The following is a 7,917-nucleotide window of genomic DNA, read 5'->3' as shown; positions in this document are numbered from 1 at the left end:
AGCCCGGCCAGGAGGCGCGGGTTGTGTCCGGAGCCCGCCGGGGTGGCCGCGCTCCCGGCCCGGCGCCGGGCATCACGGTGGCAGGTGCGACCGCTCGCCCGCTGAGCCCGAGCGGAGCGCGTCGCCCTGTGCCCGCAGCTCCCCGCGCCCGCAGGGGCTCGCAGCGACGCGGCCCGCAGATCTGGGCGGGAGATTGCGGCAGCCGTCCTCCCCCGGGGGGCATTTCGTGGCTACTCGAGTGCGGTAGAAACCCACGATTTAGCACAGAAGCCACCCCAGAATCTCTGTTTAGACCAATAGGGCTGAATTGTGAGCAGCCAACGGCTTTATACAGTGCTGTTGAGTGAATCCTGGAGTGCAAAACGGAGGTCTAGATGCACACACTTTTGGGGGGAGCCTGTGTGTTTGTGCCCCCTTTGACGCCAATGTCCTTCTCTAAAGGTCAGCAATAAATTTGACCTGAACCTCACAGTTTTTCTCTGCACATTTCTGCATAAAAGAGAACGTTTTATTGCATTAAAAAATAATAATCCATATTGCACGGATTGGGTTCCCAGTTGTTTTGCAAGCCCCTCAGTGAATTGGCCACAGTAATTTATTTTTTTTCCCCAGAGATGTGCACAGATGAAACATAGGTTCAAGAACGGCCCCGAGCAGTTGGAGGGGTGTTGTATCAGGCACTGGACTAGCTTGGCTTCCCTGGCGACTGCTGTATCTTGATAGCTCTAAGGTCTTCATTTGTGTCCCGACATTTATATTGTAGCTTGAGCATTGCACTTGAAAATGAACACCACCTAACGAGCCCCATGATTGATATCAGTTGAACTGTGTTGTCTTTCACGTGGCAGTATTTTCCGTCCCTGGGATATGGAGTGTTTCGTCAGATTGCTATATTGCTCACTATGGCAGTGAATTTCCCTCGCCAGATCCAAGCTCAGGATGCCTCCCAGTTTCCTCTGACCCCAAGGAGCTGAGCAGAGGGGCCACTGATCCTTTTGTCCCCAGGCCCAGAGGCTTGGTGGCTGCCCCTAGTCCCTCCCTCCACACATGCACACTCTCCATGCAGTAAGAGGATTGTATTTCTTTTAATATCTACCCAAGCTCATCCTGAACTAACGTGATCCTCCTCCTGCCGTTTGCTCAGCAGCTGATCCTGCCCCCTTCCAGGCCATGGTTACTTGTGCAGAAAGCTCAGGATCTGCTGGCCTTGGGATCTGGGCCAGGTTTTGTCATTGCTTTTCCATACTTCATTTTAGCCACTTGTAGGTATTCCTCCTAGCCACCTTCCAAATAATTACTTGAATCTTCCGTCTGAAGCTTTCCACAGAATCCACTTTCCATCTGTGAAGGAATTTAGTGATATGGTCTGCTTTTTCACAAATTATTTCTTAATCTAGGTCACCAGCTGTTAATATGCCCAAAATAAATGAAAAGAAAACGTAATCTCTCTTAGAGAGCATTCAAGCCTTATGAATTGTCAAAAACTCACTTTTTTTTCGTGATCAAGGTCAAGTGTGTATTATGACTGCAGTTTTGGGTGACGTTCACTTTTCTGTGGGAATGGGAGTAAGAGAGGGCTTCCAGCGTCCCATTTTCTTCCCTGGGGAAAGCTGCGGGTGAAAAGTGCCTGTCGCACCTAGTGTAGGAGGTTAGACCACCAAGGGACTGAGAGTGCAGGTTCTGCCCAAGTTAAATTCTGCCCCCTTTTCGAGTCTGTGCAGCATTGGGATATGCTTGGCACACAGGAAAAAGAGTATGTGGACATTCAGGTGAAGCAGCCCAGTCCAGCCTAAATGGAAACCGCTGGAGAATGGAGAGCCCAGTATGGTGCTCTCAGGGGCTTCATTAGACATCTCCCCCACTGATACCTTCTTTCTACATCTTTGACGTCTTCCTCTTCTACAGTGGAGACTCTCTTCTGTCTTAATAACTGTAGACCACATATGTTCTTGAGACCCTTTGCTTCTTGTTTTTACAATCACATTTTCTTAAAAAAGACTTTACTCCCTAGACTTTCTTATCGTCAGTACTCCACCTAACAGCTTGCATACATTTTGGCTCCAAATGCATGACTGAATCACTTTTAGAGGTGACTTATGGCTTCTTATGAATTTAAAATGCATTAAAAAATATTGGAAGTCAGTAAAGGTTCATTGGAGAAAGACTGAAATTACATATGAGCAGAAAAAAATTCCAGCAAATTAGGAAACTCATAATTTTACCACCCAGAGATTTCACTATCATTTGACCTGCATCCTAGATCTTTTGCCATATGTATATGTAAACATTTATACAACCCAAATAGACTCCTACTCTGTGGTTTGGTGACCTGTTTATTTCATTCAATAATTATGGACATCCTTCTATACATGTGCATATTCCATCAACATTTTAAATGACTGGACAGTATTGAAGTATATGGATTTTGCCGAATTCTCTACTTTTTGGATATTCATTTTCTAATGTTTCTGTATATTAAATACAAGTCAATAAGCAAACTTGTAGGGAGAATGTTCAGTAATCTCCTTAGGTAAATTCCTAGAAGAAGAAATATTGTGTCAGAGGTTTGCTTGTTTTTATTATAGCTAGACTGCCTTCCAGAAAGGTTGTACCGATTTACATTCTCACCAATCATTCATGAGGTGCTTTGCCAACTGTGGATAATAAAATGTAAAACAATCTTTAGCTATGTCAATGGGAAAAAAATTAGTTCTTGATTTCATTTGTTTGGTTTTTAAAAATAAAACTTTTTTGCAGTTCTATTTTTTTATTCATGAATCGTGCATTTCCATTTTTGTCCATTTTTTCTGTAGCATCTCCATCTTGCTATTTTAAGGGCAAAAACCTTACCAGTCCTAAAGATTACACATACTCTTTCTTCTTTTTTAATGAATTATTTAATTTTTTGGAAGATTTTTTTTCTGATAAAGAGAATGTTTATGTTTTATGTATATCTGCTTAAATCTCCTGATAGGCTTTGTATGGATTCTCTTTTGGGTGATGAATTAATCAGGATCCTGTTACTTGTGAGTATTAGAAAACAACTCAAACTGACTTAAGGAGAAAAGGAATTTATTGCCAATAATAAAAATAGTCAACAATTTATATATGGTTCTTACACATATAAATTTAAATGAGCTTTTAATATGTAAATACATATCTATTTAAGCTATATACATGTTCTTATACATATGTATGTATAAAAATATTCATATGTATTTGTATTATATATATTATATGTTAACTCATTTGATTTTATGAGATAGTTACTATTACTTACTGTTCCCATTTTATAGATGAGGAAGAGGTTAAATGACCAACATGCCCAAGGTCACGTAGTTAGTAGCTAGTACAGCTGGAATTTGAACCCAAACAGTCCAGTGCTTTCCCATGATGTGATTTTGCCTGTTATTATTGCAAAAAAAAGAGCAGGGCTAGACATACTTCAGGCCTGCAAGGTGCCAGGGTCTCAACTACAAAAGTCAAGGCTCAGGTGCCTTCTCTCCACCTCTTGTCTGTGCTGTGCATCCTGTCAGCCCCATCCTTGGGTAATCTTTTCTCTCTCGGTGGCAGGATGGCTGCCAGTAGCTCCAGGCAAGAACATGTCCTTTTTTTGTTTTTTTTAACTTTTTCATAAAACCTTTTTGTGCAGTTTCCATTGGCCCAAATTGGGCCTTGTGCCTATCCTTGGAAGAAAAAATATCTATGGCCAAGGTTTAGGATGATGGGTTGGATCGAACCTGAGTCCAAGCTACTTACATTAATTCCTCTACTTCTCCTTCCACCAATCATACATTTTAATTTGTAATAAGTTGTTGATTGCCAAAATTGTTGATTGCTGAAGATTGTTTTTAAAGGTTGAAGTACAAATTGAATAAAGTGCACGAATTTTAAGTGTTCAGCTTGATGAATTTCTGTGCATATGGATATCTGTATAGCTACCATCCAGATCAAGTTATAGAACATTTCTATCATCCTGGATACCCATTAATACTCTTGCCTTTCCTGTTGTCTTTTTATATTCATATGTTTTCAATTTATTTACTGTCATTTCCCCGATGAGCACCTTTTAAAGTAATTATTGGTAATTTTGGCATCATTTTTTGTGAAGTGTGTGTTAAAATCTTTTGTCTGTTTTTTATTTGGGTTGCTTGTGTCTTTCCTATTGATTTGTAGTTCTTTGTAAAGATATGTATCTTTTGTTGTACGTTTTGGGACTATTTTCTTCCAGACGGTGGCTTGCTTTTTTATTTTCTTAATGAAGCACTTTGATGAGTGGCAGTTTTAAATTTTTATGAAGTCCTTTCTGAGGATTACATTTTTTATGCAGCTTTTTGTTTTCTTTGGAGTTTTGTAACTGCCTTGTTTTTTTCAATTTGATTATTTTTCTATGAACTATTTGAAATTGTTTCTTCTTGCTTCATCAGATCTGTCAAATGCCTATCAATATTATTATCCAAGGTTCAATATATCAGATAATGTAGTTATTCTGTTTTCCTACTCTAGATATCTCTTTTGGAGCCTCTGCCCTTTTGGGTAACTATACAGATATCCATATTCTGGGCTGACTTTTTTCTGGACCTGCTACATACCTGTCATCTTGAGTCTTCCCTTGCCAGTATTGGGGTCAAGGAAGGGAACTAAAGTTTCAATTAGTCTATATTTCTAGGCTTTCAAATGGTTGCCTTTTAGTGTTGTGCCTCATCCTTACCTTCTATGGTACTTGGTGGAACCAGGTCCTAAGCTTGTGTGTTTTTATTTGTGTAACAGTGAGAATTGGGTGTTTTTCATTGGTTGCTCCAGTACAGGCACTTTTTTGTGTGATTTCCTCTGTTCTGCTGATTCGTTTCTATTCTGCCATTCTCTAGTCAACTTTTATAAGATGCATTGAACTCTCTCGCCACTAATGCTCCTTTTCCTGTTCTTGTTCTTGTATATTCATATTTTAAAAATTTCTTTACTGTCATTTTAGTTGGGATTTGGGATGAGATGAAAATAAGCACGTATAGTTAGTCTGTCATGTTTAACCAGAAATCTTTTTATTTAAATATTTGATCCCTCTGGGATTTATTTTTTTCTCGTCTTTTTCTATTTGTGGAATCCAGTGGCATTTATTTGGTCTTAAACTTTCTTGACCTCTATGCAATATTTATACTAGTGAAGAATTGCCTTTAGATATTTTTCAACATGATTCTAGTGAGCAGAGTAACCTTTGGTATGTTAAATAATAACCTCTTAAAGCATTATTATTATTTTTTAATAAGGGAGTTAGGCTATTTGAATTCTAAGGACCTGTTCAGTTTGATATTCTTTGTGTCAGTTTATCAGTTCCAAGTGATTATTATATAATAATCGTAGGTGAAGTTTTTTTTTCATGCACTACAACTTCCCAACTAAATTGTAGGTGCTCGAGGACAGGGATCACACGTCTTGTGAATTGTATGTATTCATAGATGGTGTACTGATTTACGTCTCTATGTTCTTGCTTGTCCCCACCCCTGCATGCACATCATCTTAAATAATCCTTCACATTACTCTTTCTGTGATTTTTGTGAAATTATCATAAAGGTTTCACTCTCATTTTCTTTGTCATTTTGTGAAAATAATACATCAAAGGTGGTTATCCTTATGGGTTCTATACATGATAAGATCTCTATAAAAATTAGGCTGAACTGTGTGGAGTTGTCATTTTTGTAAGTCAAACATTGGTAGATCCATGTGGTTCAACTCAATACCGATTGAGTGATATGGTAAGAAAAACAGTGTTGTCTCCTTGCACATGTCTAGTTATGTGGCATTTTTTTCAAATTGTTGCCTTGCTGAGGCCCACACTTAGTTTTGTTCTCAAAGGCAAGCATGGATGATGCATATGTGTACACGTGTGTGTGTGTGTGTGTGTGTGTGTGTGTGTGTGTGTGTGTGTACATATATACAAATAGAATGGGAGAAGGAAGACCCTCCTCTGTCTAAGATATCCCTCCTTTGGGGCCCAGAGCCTTGTCTATAGAAGAGTAACTTATATGATCATGTTTACATCTGAGGACACTTCGGACACTGAGTTTTTTGAGGCACGTTAGGATTTCCCTCTTTAAGATCATCTGAAAGTTTTTTGTTGCCTGCTTCTGTGTTTACAAAACTTATACCTTCTTTTCCACTAAGGTCATTTAAAAAAAATGTTATTTTATTGTCAAGATGTGGGGTACAAGTGAGGATTAGGTACATAAGTAGTTTATGTGAAGATGAATATTGGGCCCCAGCTGGTCCTTACTTCCCCTGGTTTAGGATAAGGTACACTTGGGGATGTTACTTGCCCCCCACTAAGGTCATTTTACATGACTATATTAGGAACTTCTAAAATTAAAAATAATAATTGTGAGGACATTCTTGACAGAATAAGATTTTCTTTCATTTTTCAAATTTACACAAACACACATATACACAGGCATTCTTATTTCTCCAGGAATTTGTACAAATGGGAATCAGAACTGTAGTAATTCAAATTTTAGTAAACTTTTTGGTAAAAGTAACCATCCTTCTTTAAACAGACTATATTTGTTTCTTTCGTGTGTATGAGCCATAAGTCACATTCAAAAATCAGCTTTTTTATAGACCAATATGACTTATCATAGCTGGAATACTTGTATAAACAATATGGCCCCTTTGTTTGAGATATAAAATTAAGCTCCCTTTTAAAAAATAACCAAATTAAATGATTTATCCATCCCATACAATTATCATGAGAACCTCTTACTTTTCCCTGGGGTCCCTGTCTCTTATGATAAGTTCAGGAACTCCATCATGAGTTTTCCTTCTCTAAAGGAGTCAATGGTTTTTACTATGGCCTCATGGGAAAGGGTCCCTAAAGAGAGTCCAGCATTTGGATGTCATTCTTGTCTCTGAGTGAACACAGGCGTGCGCACGGGTGCACAAACACACACACACACACACACACACACACACACACACACACACACACACAAACACACACACAGCGTCTCCCCCTCTCCCCTGATTTGCCCACAGTGCTAAGTTTCCAAAGTTAGGAAAGATTTAACATAAGCACACACTGTGCTTGGAATTATTCACTTCATTTCACCCTACTGTTCCACTTTTAAGAAAATTCTTGTTGAGACATACTAAATTGATTAGAAGTTCACAATTTGGAAAACACTACCCTAGAGGACATCTGGTATACTTTCCTATAAGTTGACTATCTTTTGGGCCACTTCAGTCCATCTAATTGTATGTGTGTGTGTGTGTGTGTGTATGTGTGTGTATACATACATGTGTATATATAAATATATATATTTACATATATGCATGCATGTACATATATTATTACGTTTCAAACAAAAGAATATCGTAAAGCCCCTTGGTAGGGAATGAGTAGAGAAGAGAAATAATATTTTTTAAAATGATGCATTGTTCTGACTTTTTAATGTCTGGAAATGTCTTCTTTTTTTTTTTGGTGGCAGAGAATACTATTTATTACTGCACTTAGAAATGGAGAGTCTATGAAAAGAAATTTTTTTTTATTATCAATATTTTTTATTTTGATATTGTGGAGTACAGTTAAGGGTTAGGTATACAAATATGCTTCATTCAGGCCCCCTTGTTGATAACAGATGTCTCCCCGTCTCCAGACAGATGTTTACTACCATTAGTCCCATCCCCCCCATAGTTTCCCAACACTGTCAGTCATTTTCTTATGGTAGTGCATTGGATGATCAAGGTCCCTACATGAGTGAGAATATGTGATACTCAGATCTTTGTTTCTGTGAGAGGTCACTTAGTATTATAGACTCTAGCTCCATCCAGGTTGCTGCAAAATTCATGATTTTGTTCTTTTTTATGGCTGCATAGTATTCCATCGTGTATATGTACCACATTTTTTAAAATCCAGTCCCTCTTTTGATG

At 38.4% G+C, this 7,917-nt stretch overlaps 1 protein-coding gene across 1 annotated transcript in view; it reads left to right on the top strand.

The window, feature by feature from the left end:
• Positions 1–121: 121 nt before the first annotated feature.
• The window catches only part of AMPH (amphiphysin), a 267,405-nt gene continuing 259,609 nt past the window's right edge, over positions 122–7,917 (top strand). The window contains exon 1 of the mRNA XM_021715589.1: positions 122–316. The gene's annotated coding sequence lies outside the window, so the exon portion shown is untranslated. The remainder of the gene's footprint in view (positions 317–7,917) is intronic.

Source organism: Carlito syrichta, unplaced genomic scaffold (genome assembly GCF_000164805.1).
Source record: "Carlito syrichta isolate Samal-C Ts95f unplaced genomic scaffold, Tarsius_syrichta-2.0.1 Scaffold307206, whole genome shotgun sequence".
Lineage (NCBI taxonomy): Eukaryota > Metazoa > Chordata > Mammalia > Primates > Tarsiidae > Carlito > Carlito syrichta.
The sequence above is the reverse complement of the archived record's forward strand: the minus strand, read 5'-3'. Positions and strand labels throughout refer to the sequence as shown.